Source organism: Macrobrachium rosenbergii, chromosome 44 (assembly GCF_040412425.1).
Source record: "Macrobrachium rosenbergii isolate ZJJX-2024 chromosome 44, ASM4041242v1, whole genome shotgun sequence".
NCBI lineage: Eukaryota > Metazoa > Arthropoda > Malacostraca > Decapoda > Palaemonidae > Macrobrachium > Macrobrachium rosenbergii.
Window position 1 is genome coordinate 36,767,922 of NC_089784.1, and position 22,529 is coordinate 36,790,450.

The following is a 22,529-nucleotide window of genomic DNA, read 5'->3' on the forward strand; positions in this document are numbered from 1 at the left end:
GGTTCTGGTGAACTCAAGGCAAGATCTCGCAGTAATGCCGTTATCAGTGCTGGGAGAGAATCAACTAATCAATTCTTCCAACACCAGTGGTCGGGGTGTAAGGCATGGTCCCACGTTAAGGGGTTGTTTCCAGCACCGATACCTCTATAAACAACATGGTAAGGTTGATGTTTCTCAAACATGAAGAAACTTCTCGGTAGCTTTTAAGGCTAAAGGGCCAAGTTGGCTTTGTCTATAGGCTTGTCTTAGGACAAAGAATCTAGATGTTTTTCAAGGTCTACTGCCTTTTAAACCTGGTTGTGGTTTTTGGAAAGCTTTGAGGTGCTCTGTCTTGAGTATTAGAAATATATCTTTTTTGTACATACGTACTTGTTAGTTATCCATCATTGGCGCTGTAGGGTTTTGGCACAGTAGCCCTCAGTTATCTTCATGATGAGGATCTTGTACCTGAGTGACAATCCTCCTAAGGCGACATTAATAGCCTGTGGATTGAATTCACTGGGTAAAACAAACACTTTTATACAAATATTTCGTTACTAAGTAGCCTTTAAGGGTTTACTGATTTTCACTGTGCCCACCTCCAGTTTCAAATGTGAGAATCAGCTACATAATGGAGAGGTAAGGTTCATTTAAAAAATATAAATACTTAGGATTTATTTCTTAAATACTTACCTCTCCATTATATAAATTGCCCTCCCTACCTCCCCACATTCAAATTGGACAGAAGTAGACTGAAGGCTACAGGTGTTTGTACCAATTAGTCCCCTAGTGGGAGGTGGGGAAGTAGATGGATAGAAGAAAGATATACAAACTGTCGGTCCTTTACATTAGGAATTACTTACGGTGAAGCTGGACAGAGCCATTAAACTTTTGAACAAGGTGGTTAGGCAGTAACTACACCAGGTAGGCGGGAATACCCGCCTGCCTGGATGTAAACGTTCCAGTTTGTTTTCGGCTGTCATGCATTGCAGACGTGTTTTTGGAGCTCTTTGCCTGACTGTCGTTAAGCTCTATGTTATCCTGGATCTTCCTGTATTTTTGTGTATATACAGTAAAGCCCCGTATTGGTGTTCTCATGATTCGCGGACTCACGCATTTGCATGTTTCTCTGTGGAACATGTAGCCACTATTTGTGGAAAATTCGCCCATTTACGGTATTTTTCACTGAGAAATATTCACTAATTACTCTATTTTCATATAATTTTCATGAATAAATGCACTTTTTTGTGATAAAACTATTAAAATCCTCAGGTATAAGCAATTTTACCGGGTTTTTCTTGTGTTTAAACTATCAAAATGGGCAGTTCTAAGTGTTTTTAGAGGGGTTTTAAGTATTTGCAGATTTTAGCTATTCGTGGGGGATTGTGGTACGCATCCCCCGCGAGTACGGGGGCCTCACTGTGTTGTGTGTGTTTGATATTTTGTTAATAAAAACCCACGATTTGTGATAGCCTTGCATACTGTAAGTCGTCGTTCCCCTGCGTCTGTGTCTCGGGTTTGACAGCCAAGGGCATATTTAGAGGGGTGTAACCGAGTGGCAATGCTTCTCTTCCAGGAGCCCTTTATTTAGATACTGAAGGGGTTCCCCTGTGCATTCGGAGATATTAGATTGGGATGTAATATCTTCGCTCCCCTACATTGATTGGGACGTAAGAGTTCGCTTCCCTTCTTGGGCTCCCGCCCTCTGTGTGCAAGTGCATGACTACTTCCTTCTTGTGCTGAGTGTTGTTTTCGCCGCCTGCGCAATAGAGAGTTGCGGGGAGGAGGTAGCGGGCCTCGTCGGTAAGTTCTGCTTCCACAGCGCCCTTGGTTGCCTCCCCTCCTTCCTTCTCTCTCCCTATGGGTTCTTCCTTATCTCTCCTTTGGTAAAGATCTCTCTCCATTGCCCTCTTTGCTCACTCGTCGGGCGAAGACTGCAAGGGGGTGGTGGCGAGGGTGGTTGGGCAACCTCTTCTAAGGAGCTTCCTCTCACTGCGTAGGGCAGTTTCCCTTGTAGTGAGAGGAGTCTCCCTCTACTAATCATCTTTGCTTTGTCTTTCATGTTGACAGTGAGCATCGCAGGCACAGCAGTACAGGCAGTCCCCCGGTTATCGGTGGGGGTTCCATTCTAAGGGTATGATGATAACCGAAAATTGGCGATTTTCGTTTGTCAGCACCTCTGTTATCGCCCCAATTATCGGCAACGATAAGCGGAAATCGGGGATTTTCGGCTCCAAAAATTGCTGATTTTCATCGCTAGACAAGCCCTGTAAAACCGGATTGCACTGTAAAACCGGATTGCCATTAACTGGGGATTGCCTGTAGTTGGCTGGATATCTCAGGGGATATATTGCATGAAGGAGTCCCGACGTTCATTCAATGTTGCTTCGGGATCGACCACAGTACCTGGTTGGAATGGCATAGTTCCACGTTGGGATCGTTCCAACTCTGTTCCCGCCGATGTGGATCAATCACTGTCATTGCTGGCCTTCATGTATGCTGTGGCACTGCCTCTGGCGTATCTGTGGCCCATCTGCTCCTGCTGTTTCCTGTGTTATGCTCCTGTTAACTCGACGACAGTCTCTGGGCGGCCCTTCCCTCCTACCGCAGCCATCCTGATAATTCCTGTCGCTGCTGGTAACTTTCATGTAACGTTCCTGGCCGTTTCTTAAGCTCCTGCCTTCCGAACCACTTCCGTAGCTCCTGCATCGGCTGTCCTGATCATGCCTGCTGCTTCTCCTGGTGGTCATGTCCTAGTCCGCTTCCGTTGTGTTCCTGCCTAGCCGCATTGGAGGTTACGATGTCTGCCATCCTGAAGAAGACCTCGGAGTGAAGGTGAAGGAAATCGCCTTGTGGAAGTGACGTTCCTGGTCGTTGCGGTAGCTCCTGCCTTCCGAACCTCATCCATAGCTCTTGCATCGGCTGTCCTGATCATGCCTACTGCTTCTCTTGGTGGTGTGTCCTGGGCTGCTTTCGTTGTGTTCTTGCCTAGCTGCTCTGGAGGTTATGGTGTTTCATGTCCACCATCCTGTAGAAGATCTTGGAGTGAAGGTGAAGGAAGTCACCCTGTGGAAGTAGCCACCGTCTTCTTCAACTTATCTTTGATTTCGTGTTATGCTGCCTCTTCCCTTCCTCTCCCGAGGTTCAAGGGGGTCCCGGGAACCAGACAGACCTCCGTCAACCAATGGAGAGGAAGGCTGCTTCTTTCCCCTTGATGCCCTTGGATGTCTAGGGACTGCCTCCTTCCGAGGAGGCAGTGGGTCTCTTGTTGGGTCTTCCCGACCTTCGGGTTAGGAAACTGATTCTCATACCCCTGGGTTTTGTGTTTTGGGAGCCTCGGGCGCGCAGACCTTGGTTTGCGATCCCGTTCCCAGTCCTAGAGGTTCCGCCTCTTAAGAGGGGGCCTGCTTCGGGCGCTCGTTCGCGAGCCACTCTGAGTGTTCGAGATTCTGTGGAATATTGAGTGTCCTGATCTGGTCTGGAGAGTACTCTCCATGGCCCAGTTCGGGAGCAGTGCGAGAGAAAGGGCCTAGGCACCCAGGTGTCTCAGCTCTTCCTGCCAGCACCACAAGCGCTCCCCAAGTGCTTATCAGTGCTCAGTCAGGTTCCCAGCCTGGTGTCTCGATCCTATCGTTTCGAACACCAGAAGGAGCAGGGAAGAAATTCCCTTCAGGAGTCATGCAGGCTTCTAAGGGACTGACTCTCTTCCTGAAGACAAGTTTCTCTTGTTGGCTCTTCCCACCCTTGGGTGGGAACCGATTCGCATTCTCCCCTGGGGTCTCGCGTTTCAGGGGCTGATTAGGGTTCGACCATGCAGGATAACAGACACAGAATTCCCCTTTGAACCTTCTTCTCGGGGGGCCTCGGCCTTGAAGGAGTTTAAGAGTTCGGGAAACTAGCGCTAGTTCACAGCAGACAAGTTCCACCCTGTCCAGTTCCAATCGTGTTCGTGCGATCGCTTGACTTGGCTCGCTCAGCTTGCTCGCCCCGCCTAGCCCCTGGTCATGCTTGCGAGACTGGCTCAGCTCGGCTCGCCCCACCTGCCTCCCAGTCCACTGCATACCACCCAGTCTGGATCACGTTTGCGTGATTGGCTCTGCTCGGCCCCACTCGGTTTTTCTGAATTGGGTTCTCGGCTCTGTTCGAGTGAACTTCGTGCTCTTCCCAGAAAAGCACTTTGCCAAGGCACAAGCGCACTTCTTCCTTGCATGGCAGTAATCTCCTTCGGTTGATTATCGCTCATGGTCCACCTCTCCTGCTGGTTTTACTGGCAGGACAGTTAGGGGTACTCTTTCTCATGACCTGTTCTCTTTCCGTCTCGGTTGTTCCGAGAGGCACGAGATGGACAGAGAGAGCTTTGACGAATTTGTCTTTGTAGTTCAGCTGCCTGGCATGCTTTGGGTGTCGGTCCTCTGATTGTCTCATAGTACAGCCAGGTAGCAGAGGAGGGTTTCTTGGGATCTGCCAAGGTCTCCCTCCAAGGAGAGAAGTACAGAAGTTTCACGCTTCGGAAGCAGCAAGGGTCTTCCTCTTCAAGTTATGATCACCCTCATTTTTCGGAGAACTTTGCACTGATTCGTCAGCATGAGGATCCCCGTGACAGGACCGTAGCTCCCCCAATGAATAATCTTCATCACTCTCAACCCTTGAAGTTCCCGAGGGGCCGAGGGTGTTGGGGGCCGCCACGGTCCTTGCTTCCGAGAGCATTCTCAACCAGATGAATTCCTTTCTTTGGACAAGGAGTTCATTCAGGTTGAGACACCAAGCTTCTCCCCTGCCTCGACAGAGTACGAATTCCTCTTGCCTTGGAGGGTCTTGCCGACTGCAGTTCTGTGGGCAGTTCTGGTGCTAAGAGGAAGGACTTTGTCCCAATTCGGATCTGCGGTTTCCTAAGTCCCGAGTTGGCTTGACCCTTTTGAACGAACCTTTACTTGGTTCTGCCTTTCTCTTTCAGAGGTTTGCCAGATATCGCAGTAATCAAGGTTCATACCAGGGCACTGTCTTGTCCCTTGGACAGTGGCCAAGGCCTATGGGTCTTAGTTATCTCGGCTAGACTTTGAGTTCAAGCCAGCCCCCCTCAACTCCTAAGAAGTCCCAGGCTTCGGAAGAAGGTTGCAGAACACATAGCCCTCTTCTTCCCTTCAAGGAAAGTGCATAAAATGTGTCTCTTTCCACCCTCTTTTCCATAAGGGAGGAGGGAAGAAGGGAAGAGAGGAACAAGTATCAACCGGGAAGAAGTTTTCCAACTGCAGATGCCTGGATGAAATGATATTTATCAAGTCTCTGGAGCTGGCAGCGACATTGCCAAGACCTGGGAATGGATTCCTTCAGGAGTAGTATCTATTTCCCTTGGGTCTCAGCAATTCTTTTCAGCAAACTTCCATCCCGCTTCCTCTCCTGTGCTCCCGATTCGGGAAATGCCAGCCAGGCTAGAGCTGGTCGTCTCGGTATCCTGTCATCTTGCAGAAGCTTCCCCATGGTTGAGAATGGAGGTGTGCTTCCATTCCTCCGTCCTTCTTTCCTCTTCGAAGTATGAAGAAAGAGTTAGGCTAGTGCTTGATTGAAGGAACCTTCGAATATGCTTACATATTCCCCTCACATCGTGTGTCTGTGTCTACTTCTGGATTCACCAATTGAGGAATAGGCGCAGACATGTAAGACTTTGTCTTGAAGGTGTGTGACCGAGACGATTAGTACCTTCTCATCAACATCCTGAACTCAAGGCAGCCTTTTGGCCTTCCGAGAATTCAGGATGAGTTTTGCGACACTCAGTGGTTTTGTTGAACAACAAAACCACAGTAGTGGCGTTTGTCAACAAACAAGAGGGAATCGTTTTTTCCTACTGCTTCATTTGTCGACATTTGCAGGTACTTGAGTGTTCTATAGCGCACTCAATATCTCAATTAGCCAGATGCATTCCTGGTGGGGATATATTGGTAGGTGAGCTTGGCCTCGGGTTTGAGTGGTCGGGACAGAACGTGCTTTTCACACATGAAACTTACCGAACAATTACATAGCTATACGCTTCTTAACCTTACGGCAGTCGAAATCCCAAATTTCTCGGTGCTAGCGGCGCTGCTGACGTGTAGGTGATACAACCCTGCCCACTTTCGGGGATCCCAGGTACTAATGAGCTTTGCTTGACAATTCGTTTCCTGCCGCCCACAGTGAAACACCCGTGGTTTTTTGCTGCAGTCAACTGTTCGCCATTTTGTTTGACACCCGATTTGGTGAAGTACAATTTTCTTGGTTGTTTTTGTGTTTGACGGCATAGCTGCTTTCTTTATTCATCTGTTTAGTGTGAGTTATGTCAGATTCAGGTTCATCTGTTAGGTTTTGCAGCGAAGGCTGCAAAACTAGATTAGCTAAGTTATGTTATGACCCACACTCAAAGTGCGTGAAATGTAGGGGGCAAGAGTGTACTAAAGAGCGTACATGTAATGAATGTGTAGATCTAGATGATCAAGGATGGAAGAGTTTTTTGTCTCACCTTGATAAGATGGAGAAAGATAGGAAAAGAAAGGCAGCCATTAGGGCTGATAGCAGGGCTAGATTAGAGTCAACTCCTTTGCCATCAGAGGCAAAGAAGCCCGCTTTGTCTTCTCCTATTTTGTCAAACGTCTCTCCTATTGATAGTCCTCCTACTTCAGTACATCTTACTCCGGCTCAGGTTCCCCATGCTTCTGATTCCGACATCATTGCCCAATTAGAAGATAAGATGGATAGGAAATTTGAGCTGATTACTAAATCTGTTTTGGATTTAGGTACATCTTTTCGTGAATTTGTGACTAAGTCTAGTGAAGTGAAAAGTGCAAGTGTCGTATCCGAGGAGGCGGCTGTCCGTCCCTCAACTTCTCCTAGACTGAGGTCACTGTCCTGCTCCCCAGCACCTGGGAGAAGACATACCGTGAGTCGAAGGGAGACTGGAGGGGTTTGCCCACGGGCGGCTGTCGACTCAGTCGTGAATTTCGACTCGATTACTGTGAAGAGACACCATTGGAAAGGTGTAGATGTGTCTGGTGTAGGTTTGTCGTCGGACTCGGAGGTGTGTTCGCCTGATACCAGGCGAAAGAAGTGGAGTGAAGTGTCACGCCCGTTGAAAAGGCGCGCAGTGCCATTGGATAGTTCGTCATCACCTGTGAAGAGAGGGAGGGAAGTGTATCTTTCGCCTAGTAGAGGTTCGGGTGCTGTTCGCAAGCGATCTCGCGAGGTATCAGTGTCCGACTCGCATAGTTTCGTCTCGCCAACTGAAACAAGGAAAGTTTCGACTCGTTCGCCAGCTGACGAGAGAGAGAGTTCGACTCGCAAGTTTTCATCAAGGAAGTCGTTGCCTTCGCCTGCACCTTCGGGAGATGATGTGAACAACAAAGAAGCTTTTTTGGAACCGTTGAGACAGCTTCAGGACTTAGTTAAGTCATTGAAGAAAGTTAAGGCTTGTACGGATGAAGAAACCAAGCAGTCGACAATGTCGGATGGAGAGGATCAGTCAGAACAAGAATCGAAAGCGGCTTCTGCTTACTCCAACTTGATGAAGTTTTTGTTGGCTTCTTATCCGGAATTCGAGCCAGCTGCTCCGTTTTCACCTCCTTCTACCTTATTTAAGGATAGGAAAGTACTTTCGGCGAGTCTACTTAAACTAGTGCTTTCGCAGTCGGCGAAAAGAGTCTTCAAAGAAGCGGAGAAGTGGCTGGAGAAGAAGAGGGAGTCTGGTAAAGCCGCCTTCGCTGTCCCACCGTCCAAGTTACTGAAAACATATAAATTTTATGCTACCGGAGAATTACCCTCGTTGGGAGTCGCTGCCTCCTCCCAAGGGGATTTCTCAAGTCTGGTGGACGCTAACAGAAGGACAGCGTTTTCATTGGCGAAAATTTTCTTCTCTTCGCCTGATTTCGACCACCTGATTAAGAACCTATTTAAGGTAATAGAAGTTTTCAGCTTCTTAGATTGGACTATTGCTGCATTAGCAAGGAAAATAGAGGATTGTCAATCTCTGGAGGATAGCTTGGCGACAGACTGGCTTGATGTATTATCGTGTGCTGACAAGGCAGTCAGAGATGGCTCAGGGGAACTTGCATCTCTTTTTACTCTGGGCATCCTTAAAAAGAGAGAACTTTGGTGCTCTTTCACCTTCAAGGGAGTCACTTCTAACCAGAAGTCTGCTCTCATGTTTGCGCCTTTAAGTAAGTCGCATTTATTCCCTGAACAGGTTATTCAGCAAGTTCTCTCCGATCTGGAGAAAAAGTCTACCAATGACTTATTGACTCGTTCGTCAACACGACGTCCCAAGGAGACAACACCTACAGGAGCTAAAGGGTCACCTCTTCAGAAGCACCCTTTTCGGGGGGGGGGAAAGACTAGATGGCAACCCAGACCAAGGACTAATTTACGTCCACAAGCCACAGCCAGTAAGAAACCACCCTCGAGACAGTCGGACAAGTAGGGAATTTTACCCTCACACACCTGTAGGAGCAAGACTCCGCCTGTTTTGGCGGGAATGGAGTCGAAGAGGGGCAGAACAGTGGGTGATCACAGTTTTAAGAGAAGGTTATGTGATCCCGTTTGTGCAAGATCCACCGCTGTCGAGTATTCCCATCGCCTTGACAGCATACTCGCAGGGATCAGAAAGAGCTTTGGCTCTTGCCAAAGAAGTAGAAGCCCTGATTTCCAAGAAGGCCACAGAAATAGTGGAAGACATCTCACCGGGCTTTTACAACAGGCTGTTCGTAGTCCCCAAGTCATCGGGGGGCTGGAGTGCCTGTCCTGGATGTGAGTGCACTCGATATCTTTGTTCTGAAGACGAAGTTTCGTATGGAAACCAACCGGTCGGTCATGTCAGCTCTTCGACCAGGAGACTGGATGGTGTCGCTGGACGTGAAAGATGCATATTTCCATGTACCTATTCATCGGAGCTCCAGGAAATATCTACGGTTCATTTTCAACAGCAGAGTTTATCAGTTCAGAGCGCTCTGTTTCGGACTTTCGACAGCCCCTCAAGTATTTACTCGAGTCCTGGCCCCGGTAAGTCGATGGTTACATTTGATGGGAATCAATATTGCTTTTTATCTGGACGACTCCAGTCTCCAGTGTGTGAAGGATTTAAATCGGACACTAATATTAACACAGCAACTGGGATTAGTAATGAATTTAGAGAAGTCACATTAGTACCGAGTCAGAGGATTCCATATTTGGGGATGATTCTGGACTCACAAGCTTTTTGGGTTTTTATCTCTCCGAGGAGAATAGAGTCTCTCCTTGCGACTGTACGGAAACTGTTAAACCGCTCGTCCTGCACGGCTCTGGACTGGATGAGCCTGCTGGGGACTCTTGCTTCGGTGGAGACCTTTATTACACTTGGTCGTCTTCACATGAGGACGCTACAATTCTACCTAAAGGCCAGTTGGGACCGGAGAATTCAACCGGATTCGACTGTTATTCCGATCTCCGAGGAAATCAAGAAGGATCTTCGTTGGTGGTTGTCGGGGGAAAGAGCTCACGAGGGTTTGTCCCTCGAAAGAGCGAACCCAGAGCTAGAATTTTATGCCAATGCATCGGACTCGGGATGGGGAGCCCTGTTGGGGAAAGAGAAGACATCAGGCATCTGGACGGAACAGGAGAGAGGTCTTCATATCAACATAAAGGAGCTGAAAGCAATTTTTTTTGGGCTTCAAAGTTTCACCCCTCTAGTCGAAGGGAAGAAAGTTGCGGTGTTCTCGGACAACACCACAGCGCTGTCATACATAAGGAAACAGGGAGGGACACATTCGTTTTCCTTGTACAGAATGATGGAGCATCTTCTTCTGTGGGCGAATTTGCACAAAGTGACCCTCTTCCCCAGGTACGTGCAAGGGAAGCTCAACGTTTTAGCAGACGAACTCAGTCGTGCACGTCAGGTTCTTCCGACGGAGTGGACATTGGATATCAGAGTTTGTCAGGATCTATGGCGGTTGTGGGGACAACCAACGATAGACCTCTTTGCAACGTCCAGGAACAACAGGCTTCCTCTTTTCTGTTCTCCGGTTCCGGACCCGTTAGCCTGGAAAACGGATGCAATGCTTCTGGACTGGTCAGGTCTGAATGTTTACGCTTTTCCACCATTTGCGATGATCAGAGAGGTATTAAACAAGTTTCAGAGTCACCAGAATGTTATGATGACACTAATAGCTCCTTTTTGGCCCAGAAAGGAGTGGTTCCCGGATCTCCTGAGGATGTTAGTAGACTTCCCCAGGCTTCTGCCACAAATTCCATCGCTACTCAAACAGCCCCATTTCGACAGAAATCACCAAGGGTTGTCGTATCTCGCTCTGACAGGATTCAGACTGTCCGGGACCTGGTCAGAGCGAAAGGTTTTTCAAGAAGAGTGGCAGAGGCTATTGCTAACTGTAGAAGAGTATCTTCGGGCAAACTCTATCAGTCAAAATGGGGAGTTTTTAGAAATTGGTGCAGAGAAAGTCACACAACTTCTTCTAAAACCTCTATTCAAGAGATAGCAAACTTCCTAATATATCTGAGAGACGTTAGGAAGTTATCGACTTCGACAATAAAAGGATATAGATCCATGTTGGCGTCAGTGTTTAAACATAGAAGCTTAGATATATCTAATAACTCGGACATCAGCGACTTGATTAAATCTTTTGAGTCCTCTAGGACAAGGAGACCAGGTTTAGTGGACTGGAATTTAGACGTAGTATTGTCCTGGTTCTCTAAAGCAAATTTTGAACCTCTTAATTCGGCTTCTTTGAAGGATCTTACTAAGAAGACATTATTCTTAGTCGCCTTAGCTTCAGCTGGTAGAATCAGCGAGCTGCAAGCAATGAGTAAAGAGATAGGATTCACACAAGATGAAGCCGTGTGTGCCTATACTCAGGATTTTTTAGCGAAGAATGAAGATCCTTCGAGACCATGGCCTCGTTTCTTCTCCATTCGAAGCTTGTCAGGAGTAGTAGGAGAAGAGGACGAAGAACGTTTTGTGCCCGGTGAGAGCACTGAAATTTTATCTTCCTAAAACAGAGGCTTTGAGAGGAAGTTCGAACCGATTGTGGTGTTCAGTTAAAGATCCGAGCCGTCCTATGTCTAAGAACGCAATTTCGTTCTTTTTAAGGAGCCTGATTCAGGAAGCACACACGTCAGTAAGAGATCAGACTCTAAGGTGTGTAAAGTTAAAGCCCACGAGGTTAGGGCAGTAGCGACTTCCATGGCTTTTAGACATAATACGTCGCTAGCATCTATTTTGCAAGCTACGTTCTGGAGGTCGAGATCGGTTTTTGCTCTCCATTACCTGAAGGATGTGGAAGCAACGTTTGATAATTGTTGTCGTTTAGGACCTTTGTCGGTGATGGGCATGGTGTTGGGAAAGGAAGCGTAGGGGGATTAGGTCCAATTCCCCTTCCTTTTGACTATCTCTTTGTCTTGGTTAGAAGGTGGTCGAGTTTTGGGGAAGCCTGGGGGTACACGGTACCAGGAGTACCCTCCAGTTTTTATGGTAGGGTTTGGTTAATTTTTTATGGTTATGTGTAGGTGATGGTCTTTGATTGTTATTTTAATCTGGTCATAGCCCAGGGCAAGGGCGAACATTATTTCATTCTGATCAACCATCGGTGAACCTCCATGGTTGCAGAATACCCACTAGTAGTAGGAACGATCCTGGCCACTACTGCCACGTTCCCTACAAGTGATGAGAGCGCCGACCAGAGGCAGTATTCTCCTGCAGCTGCTCTCTCACGAGGTAAGGTACTACAACATTCTTGCAATGTGAGTTTTTTCTTATTTGCATTAAAAGTCCATATGCCCACCTGCCGGGTAATGTGGATTCAGCTATGTAATTGTTCGGTAAGTTTCATGTGTGAAAATGGTATTTTTACCATAACGATTACCTAACAATTATGATAGCTGATCAGTTCCTAACGGCAGCGCTTTTAAATTGCGCGCGATTGTACTACAATTGCCGGTAACTGGTGTCGCCATCTACCGCCATCCCGCTCGGTAGTCCCAAGGATCATGTACTGGCAAGTCAATTTCTGTTCCTGCCGTTCACGGGTAAACACCCGCGATCGAGTGCTCTTCAGTCGCGCATCATATTTTCATCGTTTTTCGCTGGATTTCGGTGAAGTACAATGCTGCAATTGTTGTTTGACTAGAATCATGTCTGATTCAGGATCGTCAGTTAGGTTTTGCGCCAGTGGGTGCAGTGCTAGGCTTAAAATTAAGAGTTGTTACGACCCCCACACCGTGTGTGTAGATTGTAGAGGGGGATCGGCTTGCTCTAGGGAGTCGCCTTGCATCGAATGTAGTTGCTGGTCAGACCAGCAATGGAGAACTTTTCTTTCTCATCAAGAAAAACTTGCTAAAGATAGAGTTAGGAAGGCGATTCATCGGGCTAAAGCTAAAGCTACGTCAGACACCGAGAAAGTTAGCCTAGAAGGGAGTATCCTAGGTGCTGGGCCGTCGGCAACGGCAGACTTTCCGGCAACTACCGCAGACTTTGGGGCTTCCGCTTCTGTCTCAGCTTCTGCTCATTCTATTTCTGCTTCCCCTGCTCCTAGTTCTCCTTCTATTGAACCTATTATGCCAGCTTCCCGCCCTGTTTCACCTAGTACCGTTGCCAGTCTCGAATCGAGGTTCGAGAAGTTTGAATTTCTTTGTAGTACTGTGCTTGAGTTGGGTAATTCTGTGAACACTTTAATGGCGAAGTGTAATGTGTCTAGTGCTAGTGTTGTGCCTTCTGAGGGTTCGGTTGCTTGTCCCAGCAGGTCTCCTAGACGAAGGTCACTGTCCCGCTCCCCTGCATCAGGGAGAAGACATACCGGAAGTCGCAGGGAGCCTCTTTGGGTTTGCCCACAAGCAATCGTTCCCTCCTTCGAGTCGGACCACCACGGAAAAGGTGTGTCGTTCCGTGTTCCGGAATCTTCCGAGTCGGGAGATTCTCCTCTCTCTCGACGGCGCAAATGGCGCTCGTCGGCTTCCAGACCATTGAAAAGGTCGTGGAAGTCGGACTATTTGTCCCCTCCTCCATTGAAAAGGTCGAGGGATGCAGTGTGTGTGCCTCTGGCGCCAGGTGCACATGACATTTCGTCCAGTTTGTCAGACGATTCAACCTTACATCGACCACCAACTAAGAAACGGATTTACATGCTTTCGTCTCTTCCACCTCCCTCAGCTCTCAAGACGTCGACTGCACCCTGTGTCCATCCAGCTTCACAGGCACCTTCTGCTCAGTGGGAGGGTGCTGCTGCCTCCCCTCCAGCGGATCTCCGAGTGTCGCCCCTCACGCCACAAGCGCCACTTGCGCCCAGGGCGCCTATTGTTCCTCCTTCAGGAATTCCGCCATGTCCTCGGTCTTCCACCTCGAACGACGCCTTGGGTCCTCTTAGAAGGCAATTAGATAATATTGTTTCCTTATTTAAGGGAGTGCAAACAGCGACCCCAGCGCCTTCCATGCCTGTTCAACCAGCAACCCCATCACCTCAGACCCAGGACCAAGCCGCTTCTGTGCCTGCTGTACCTGGTTTGTCTCCGGTTTCATCGGAAGAGGAAGTCCCAGAAGAGGAATCTACTTCTTATTCGGCATATACTAAACTGCTTAGGTGTTTGTGGACCACTTATCCCGACTGCTTCGTCGCTCCTTCACCTAAGCCTCTGCAGTCCATTTATCATATGGGAAGGCCGAGGCCTGATCCGATCGTTCCCAAACTGTCCTTATCGAAGGCGATCACGGCTCCTTCATAAGCCTTGATGTGTGGCTGGCCGCCAAGAGGGATTCGGGAAAAGCAAATTTCGATTTCCTCCTTCCAAGTTGCAGAGTAAGAGATACCAATTCTCGTTACTGGGGAAGCTCCGTCCCTGGGAGTTTCTGCCTCTCCCAGGGGACTTCTCCAGTTTAGTGGACGCCAATAGAAGATCGGCTTTCTCATCAGCTAAAGTGTTCTTCTCCTCCTCGGAAATGGACCATCTCACAAGAACCTCTTCAAGGTGTTAGAGATCCTAAGTCTTTTAGACTGGACTGTGGGTGTCTTAGCATCCAAGATTGAGAACTGCCCTGATATCCCAGAGGACGTGACGTAGGAACTCGTGAGTTTCTTGTCTTGTGGAGACAAGTCTGTGAGGGACACAGCAGACGAGTTAGCCTCCCTTTACACCTTAGGAGTCCTCAAGAAGAGGGAACTCTGGTGCTCGTCCGTTACCAGAGGGGTCACCACCACTCAGAAATCTGCCTTGCTCTTCGCTCCCTTGGTTAAAGATCATCTCTTTCCAGAAGAGTTGATCAGGAATATTGCCTCTTCCCTCGAGAAGAAGTCGACCAGTGACCTACTCGCCCGGTCCTTCAAGAAGCCACAGCTGACAACGACAGCCCCGACTAAGTCGGCATCTCCTATTCAACCCTTTCGAGGGGGCTAATCTCGTCCTTACCACAGACCCAGGACCAACCTGCGCCCTCCTTACAAGTCCAAGTCCAAATCTTCTTCCAAACCCAACACCAAGTGAGTCCTCTTTCCTTCGCCCAACAGTAGGAGCCAGGCTGCAGCTTTTTTGGAAGGAATGGGCTCGTCGCGATGCGGAAGCTTGGGTTGTCCAAGTTCTTTGCTTTGGTTATGCAATTCCCTTCAGAGATCCTCCACCTTTGACTTGCAAGCCTCTTCCATTGTCCGCTTACTCTCCAGGATCAGACAAATTTCTTGCCCTGAGTCTGGAAGTAGAGCTCTTCTCCTCAAATCAGCGATCGAGGAAGTTCTAGATCCATCGTCGCCAGGGTTCTACAATCGCCTCTTCGTAGTTACCAAGACCTCAGGCGGTTGGAGACCGGTTTTGGATGTCAGCACCCTCAACCAGTTCGTGTCCAAGTCGAAGTTCGCTATGGAGACCCCTCAGTCCGTTCTGTCGTCTCTTCAGAAGGGGGACTGGATGGTCTCTCTGGACATGGAGGACGCATACTTACACATCCCCATCCATCAAGCTTCGAGGAAGTTCCTTCGCTTCATGTTCCAAGGAAGAGTCTTCCAATTCAAAGCGATGTGCTTTGGACTCTCAACAGCCCCTCAAGTCTTTACACGAGTCCTCGCCCCACTGGGCAAATGGCTACATCTGTTGGGTGTAAATGTGTCCCTTTATCTGGACGACTGGCTTCTCCGTTCCTCCTCGGAAAGTCAGTGCTTAGAGGACCTAAGGAGGACACTCATTTTGACAAGCAATCTGGGACTCATTATCAACCTGCCAAAGTCGCAACTAATTCCCAGTCAGAGTATTCTTTATTTGGGGATGACTCTGAACTCTCTAGCTTTTCGGGCTTTTCTCTCCCCGAAAAGAGTCCAGAGTTGTCTCCAAACCGTCCGACACTTCAAGAGCTGAAGGGAATGCTCGGCCCAAGAGTGGATGAGTCTTCTAGGGACCTTGTCATCGGTAGAGAAGTTCGTGAGACTGGGTCGCCTCCACGTGAGACCTTTTCAGTTCTTCCTGGAACAAGTTTGGTCCAGGAACTCTCCTCTTTCCCAGACTTTTATCATCACGGAAGCTATCAAGCAAGCTCTTCATTGGTGGCTGTCGGAGGAGAATCTCCTAGAAGGCCTGAATCTTTCTCCTCCCATCCCCACTCTACAGTTCTTCTCCGACGCTTCGGACGTCGGTTGGGGAGCCCTGCTGGAAGGTTCCAAGGTATCGGGACTGTGGTCGGAATCCCAGAAGGCTCTTCACATCAGTCACAAAGAGCTTCTGGCTATTCACCTAGGTCTCCTGGCTTTTTCAGACAGAATCAAGGGCCAGACGGTGGCCATTCATGCGGACAACACCACGGCACTGGCTTACATCCGCAAGCAAGGCGGCACCCATTCATTCTCCCTGTACCAACTTACGAGGGAACTCCTCCTTTGGGCGGACTCGCTACCAGTTTGCATTGTTCCAAGATTTGTCCAAGGGAAATGCAATGTCTTAGTGGACGAGCTCAGCAGGAGAAATCAGGTCCTTCCTTCAGAGTGGACCTTGGACCAGCTGGTATGCAACGCTCTGTGGAAGTTATGGGGAACTCCGATGGTCGATCTTTTTGCCACCTCAAGGAACCATCGTCTCCCCCTGTTTTGTTCGCCGGTTCCGGATCCACAGGCTTGGTCAGTGGATGCGATGCTGCTCGATTGGTCGGACCTAGACTTTTACGCCTTTCCCCCCTTCGGGATGATAAGGCAAGTCATCAACAAGCTGATGAACCACCAGAACGTCTCCATGACTCTGATTGCCCCGTTCTGGCCAAGGAAGGAGTGGTTTCCGGACCTAGTCAGCCTCCTTCAGGACTACCCAAGGTCTCTTCCTTTAAAGAAGCATCTTCTCAGACAGCCCCACTTTCGCAAGTTTCATCAGGGGTTGTCTACGCTGGACCTGACAGGCTTCAGACTGTCAGGAAACTCGCTAGGAAGAAGGGTTTTTCAAGACGAGCTGCGGAAGCAATTGCAAAGTGCAGAAGGAAATCTTCTAACAGGCTGTACCAGTCCAAGTGGACAGTCTTCAGAAGATGGTGTAAGAAGAATAAGATCTCTTCTTCGACCTCTGTTGCACAGATAGCGGACTTCCTCCTGTTCCTCAGGGATGAACGTCAGCTAGCTGTCTCCACTGTTAGAGGATACAGAGCCATGCTATCCTCAGTTTTTAAACATCGTGGTCTTGATCTCACTAATAACGAGGATTTGACCGATCTGGTTAGGTCATTCGAAACCTCCAAGACTTCCTCTCCTCCCCTCGCTTGGAATCTGGACGTCGTCCTAAAATGGCTCTCATCTCCCTCGTTCGAGCCTCTCCGTTCTGCTTCTTGGAAGAACCTTATGAAGACGACTCTCTTCCTGTTCGCCTTAGCATCTGCAAAGAGAGTCAGCGAGCTACATGCAGTAGAGAAGAAGGTAGGCTTTGCTCAAGATGATGCCCTTTACTCCCTCATTCCAGTGTTTTTGGCTAAGAAAGAGAACCCTTCGGTCCCCTGGCCTAAATTCTTCAGGCTCAAGAGCCTCGCTGCCCTAGTAGGCCCAGAAGAAGACGAGAGAGAACTGTGTCCGGTCAGAGCTCTTAGATACTACTTGCATAGGACGGAGAAAATTAGGGGTCCTTCTCCCAGACTTTGGTGCTCTGTTCGGAACCCTCTTAAACCTCTCTCAAAGAATGCAATCTCATTCTTCCTCTGGGACCTCATTGTGGAAGCACACACGCAAATACGTGAAGAGGACATCCGTCTGCTCAAAATTGAAGCGCATGAAGTCAGGGCAGTGGCAGCTTCCACAGCATTTAAACACAATCTGTCACTTAATGCTATTATTCAAAATACTTTCTGGAGGTCCAGATCAGTATTTGCTGTACATTACTTGAAGGATTTGGAGACGGTCTTCGGTGATTCCTTCTCCCTCGGACCCTTGTCCGTGGCTGGCATGGTAGTAGGTGAAACATTGTAGGAATTGGCCTATTTTATTCCTCTTCATATTGTTTCTTTTTATCTTGTATTTTGTTTGTCGGTTATGGGAAGCTGGGGGTTAGTGCCACCCTCAGGTGCCCTCCAATCATTTATTGTATTTAGGTGGAAGGGTTTTTTGGTTTATTTAGGTTAAGGTGTCGCATTGTATGTCTGGTCTTTAGCCCAGGGCAAGGGCAAACTTGTTTATTTCTCTGCAAGTCTCCGGAGCAATCCATGACTTCAGGGATTCCATCCCAGTAGAAGCTCTCTGTGGACTACCTTCCACGCTTTCTACTAGTAAGAGGAGCACCGACCAGAGGCAGTACCTTCCTGCAGTAGCTCCCTTACAAGGTAAGGATCACAAGCTGTATTTTATACTGTTATATGGACTGAATTATTTGCCTATTTGGATTGGTTCTATCTAATCCACGCCCTCCTCCTTCAATAGCGAGTCAGCTATCATAATTGTTAGGTAATCGCTATGGTAAAAATGAGATTTTTATAATAAAATAAAGTTTTACCATACTTACCTAACAATTATGTATCATAGCCCACCCTTCCTCCCCTTAGGTGGATAGTGTGGCAGGCACAGAAATTGACTTAGCAGTACGTGATCCTTGGGACTACCGAGTGGGATGGCGGTAGATGGCGACACCAGTTACCGGCAATTGTAGTACATTTGCGGCAAGAATTTAAAAAGCGCTGCCGTTAGGAACTGATCTGCTATCATAATTGTTAGGTAAGTATGGTAAAACTTTATTTTATTATAAAAATCTCATTTTTATAATAAAATAAGGTTTCACACATACTTACCGAACAATTACATGATTAAAGCCCTCCCTCCTCCCCACAGTTGGACGGGGCGACTCAACGAATTGTCAAGCAAAGCTCAGTAGTACCTGGGATCCCCGAAAGTGGGCGGGGTTGTATCACCTACACGTCAGCAGCGCTGCTAGCACCGAGAAATTTGGGATTTCGACTGCCATAAGGTTAAGAAGCGTATAGCTATGTAATTGTTCGGTAAGTATGTGTGAAACCTTATTTTATTATAAAAATACCATGTTCACTCTTTTCTTCACAAAGATTCACGAAGAGCTTGCTTGACTGAGAGATCCCTGCCGTCTTTCTGTTGCCTCACTGCACAACAAAGTCGGTAGTTTTTCTCACTCCTTCGTACCAGACTTGGGGGCTGCTATGGTGAGGCATGCTGTCTTTTTTGGGAAAAAAATCAATATCTACGTTTTTCCCTCTGTATTTGTCTGTTTCGCTAGGGTTTCACAAGCATTGCTCACCCCGAGTTATAGAGAAATGTTGGAAGACTTCTTTCCCCCGAAATGATAGCTCTGCTTCCGAGGCATCGAGAAAAGTTCTGCTTAACCCAACCTCCTGTAGCAGCTACACAAGAAGCAGTTTTTCAGGCAGTACATCCCTGTATTCAGGACTGGGAGACCTTCCAGCTTTCCTTGCAAGCATAGGCTTTCTCGCCGAGCAGCAATAGATATAGCTGGATATCTCTTGAAGTCCTCTACAACACTGTCCCAGGGACTGGATCCATCTTCGCTGGTGGGTGTCATTGACAGAACTTCTTCTTGGGTCAGAGTCGCTCTTCAAGTCTGGACTTCCTCGTCTTCTCTGCCGAGGGTTGCTTCTCTCCCTTTCATTTGTGAAGAATGTAGGCCCTTGCAACCTAGTCTTCTATCTGAAGTAGCCTTCCTCTCCTCAGTCGAGATTTATATATGGATGAGAAGCTTCTTTGGTCCTTCTGTCCCAGGGAACCGTTCCCTGGGTGGCATATGACTCTCATTTAGGGTTCTTGTCCTCTGCTTTGCATGCGCCCTTACGAGAGTCATTGGCTAGAGATGTGCCCTCTTAGGACCATCTCTCATCTCACTCCGGCCTTGGCATAGAAGATGGAAGAACAGGTGAAGGGGATCAGTACCTCAACTCCTCGGGTGTCATAAATGGACTCCAAATTCATTGGCATCTATCGTCGGATTCGAGTCCTTTTTGTTCCCCTCCTGCTTGGACTTTGTATCGATGATCCAGATCAGTCGTTGCTTTGCCCTATTAGGGAGCTGTGGTACTTTCCGAAAAGGCTCAACATTCCTAACTTGGATGTCGTCGACGTTTTCGCTAGTACTGTCTCTCCCAAGGAAGAAGTGTCTAAGGACACACCTTTCTCTTGGCTTTGTGAAGGGATCGAAGGAGGTACTCGGCAGCTGGTGACGACAATACCGGTACTTTCCACCCGAGAACTCATGAAGTCAACGGCTTGGTCCATCCCTCCCATTCCAGAAGTTTCTGTCGGTCTGGAAGCAAGACGTGGTCTCATAGACCACACTCTTGTCTTCCTGTGGTCTTGCCCACAGGCCCTTGGAACCTTTTTTTCTTGGCCCTGTGGTGGCTGCTCAACAAGTTGTGTTTTCTTATCCAGCTCCTTCAAGAGGACTAGTAGCATCTCGCCTAAGGTGTTGGTTCTGGAAGTGAGAAGGTTACCGAGAGTGACTGGCCTCTCTTCCTCCTCCTGCCCCGTCCTCCTACTTCTCCTCCTTCAGGATGAGAATAGGACTCGAACCAATACTTGCTGGATCTGGCGTCTGATGCGGTAAGACTACACATCGATCACCCATTCTGTTTTTCTTCTAGAATCATAGAAGCAATTCTGCTCATTCCTCTAGCAAGGGGAGGAAGGAGAGACTGGCAATAAGGGAAACCCTGTCTCGGGTTTTCCTTACTGCCTCCGACTCTAGATTCTTCCCAGCCTATTTCGTATGGGTTATTCCCTCACTCATGCGAAAAGGTCCAGTATCTGACATTTGATCTTGCAGTTACTACACTCCGATCAGTATGTCAGAGGCATGCTACTCCTCCTCGCTCTTTCGACCAGGAGGAGAAGCCCAGGTGTGCAGAACTCCAGCCAGTTCAAGAGACTCAGATTCCTCCCTCCAACCAGTGAGTCTTCCTAATGTAAAGGACAAATCACAATTTTTGAAAGTAAATTGTATTTTTCCTAACTATACAAACCTTGAGGTCCTTTACATTACATATTATGCCCGCCTCATGCTATCCCTCAATTTGAACCTGGACTGAAAGGCAAACTGGAATGTTTACATCCGGACAGGCGGGTATTCCCACCTACCTGTCGGTAGTTACTGCCTAACCAACTTGTTCAAGAGTTTAATGGCCGTGTCCAGCTTCACCACAAGTAATTCCTAATGTAAAGGACCTCAGGTTTGTATAGTTAGGAAAAATACAATTTACTTTCAAAAATTGTGATTTTAATATGTCAAACTTCTGCTGGCACAGAAGTGAAAGCTATATAATGGAGAGGTAAGTATTTAAAAAATAAATCTGGAATTAAGTACAGTATTTACATTTTTAGCAAATATAAGTCAGCCTTGATTCATGATTTAGTGACTGGTGTTGTCAGGTTCAATTTGCTTCGGGGAATCTGTTATGATCTGAGAGCCCTCCTTCAGAACCTCTTCAGGAAGGGGTGAAATGTTTTTTTCAGATCATTGGGCTCATTTGTGAGCTTAAAGATCTTAGGGAAGCAACCACTGCTCCTTCTTTGAACCCATCTTGTAGATAGAACCTACTTCAGGGTGCACTCTAAGACAAGGCATTTGTTCCCACAACTGTTGTGACTGCTTGCATGTCGCGTCTTGGGTCAGATTAAGAGTGAGATATATGGATCAGAATGTTCCCTGCTGTCTAGCAGATTGAGCAAGCTACTTTCCCTGCTGTTAATATCGAAGAAGATGCATAGATTACTCACCTGATAGTGTAGTTGTTTCCTCAGTCTGCAGATTTACAAATGACCTCCTCCTGGAGTGATTAACTGAATGTTTGTCACTTCAGGTCTCAGATAACTGTGGTAGCTCCTCATTGTACCCACACCAATTGGTATCCTGATCTACTAGCTCTTCTGGCTCACTATTTATGATGGCTGTCTTCAGTTGGCATCACGTATGGGGAATCTCTGTTTGGAGCCACTTTGCAGCAGAAAGCAGACTTACTTGTCCTCTTTTGTTATCTGAGTCTTCCGACTGAAGGCATGGACCTCTCTTCCTTTGTGAAGTTACCCATGTTTATAGGAGCTTTAAGCACTTTTGTCCTCCTCATTAGCTTTTGCCTTCAGAGTGGGATGTGCCACTTGTCCTTTGCAGCCTATCTCAGTTGTTGTAAAGCCCTCAGGAGTGGTCTTTGATTGAGATCTCTCTCTGAAGACTTGTCCTGTTAACCTTTACCTCATTAGCATGTTGATGAGTTTCTCGGCCCCTTGTATCTTGTTCGGCTCCTAGCAACCTGGGGAATCCTCTTCTCATTGTTCGTGAGTATGAGGCAATCCCTCCAGGACTTTGTAAATGGGGAGCTGTATGAGATGCTTCAGTGCCCTGTGCAATCCTTGCAGCACTCCAGTGTCAGTCTCATTGCATTACTGGCAGGCACAAGAAGGTATCCAGGAACACTCTTTTTTTTCTGGCTTTATGAAGCACTCAAGCAGACGTAAGGTTCATTCTACAAGGAGAAATTTGTCCAGTCCGTTTGAGAACTCACAAAGCCATTGGTGTTGGCCCGTCCCTAGCCATTAAAAGAAACTTCAGTTTCACAGGTTATGAAGGCAGGTGTCTGGTAGTGCCAGACTATCTTTTCACAGGTTATGAAGGCAGGTGTCGGGTAGTGCCAGACTACCTTTACCTCATTTTACCTGAAGGAAGTCTTAACAAGGTGTCTTATGATACTTTCTCCGTAGTACATGTGGTAGCTACTCGATAGGTTGTGTAGTTTCGAGCTTGGATGAAAAGGCCTCTTGCCTGAGGTATTCAGATGACATAAGGCTGGAGGTTGAATGGTTGGTTGATTCTCTCTCTCTCTCTCTCTCTCTCTCTCTCTCTCTCTCTCTCTCTCTCTCTCTCTCTCTCTCTCTCTCTCTCTCTCTCCCCTTCGTGACAGAGTGGGATGGGAATGGTAAAGCTGTCATCGAACCCATCAATTTATGATTGACCCAGTTACTAGCTGCCTTCCAACTTGTCCTGCCTTAATTTTAGGCCAGTACTTGATTCTCTGAAGTTTTGCTAGAGTGAGAGTCCAGGCATATTTCACTTTGGCTCAGGGCCATATCAGTTTTGTAACA

General features: G+C 47.8%; 1 protein-coding gene across 6 annotated transcripts in view; it reads left to right on the plus strand.

The window, feature by feature from the left end:
- LOC136829530 (NEDD8-conjugating enzyme UBE2F-like) overlaps positions 1–22,529 on the plus strand; it is a 98,049-nt gene that overhangs the window by 11,443 nt on the left and 64,077 nt on the right. The gene's annotated exons all lie outside the window — the stretch shown is intronic.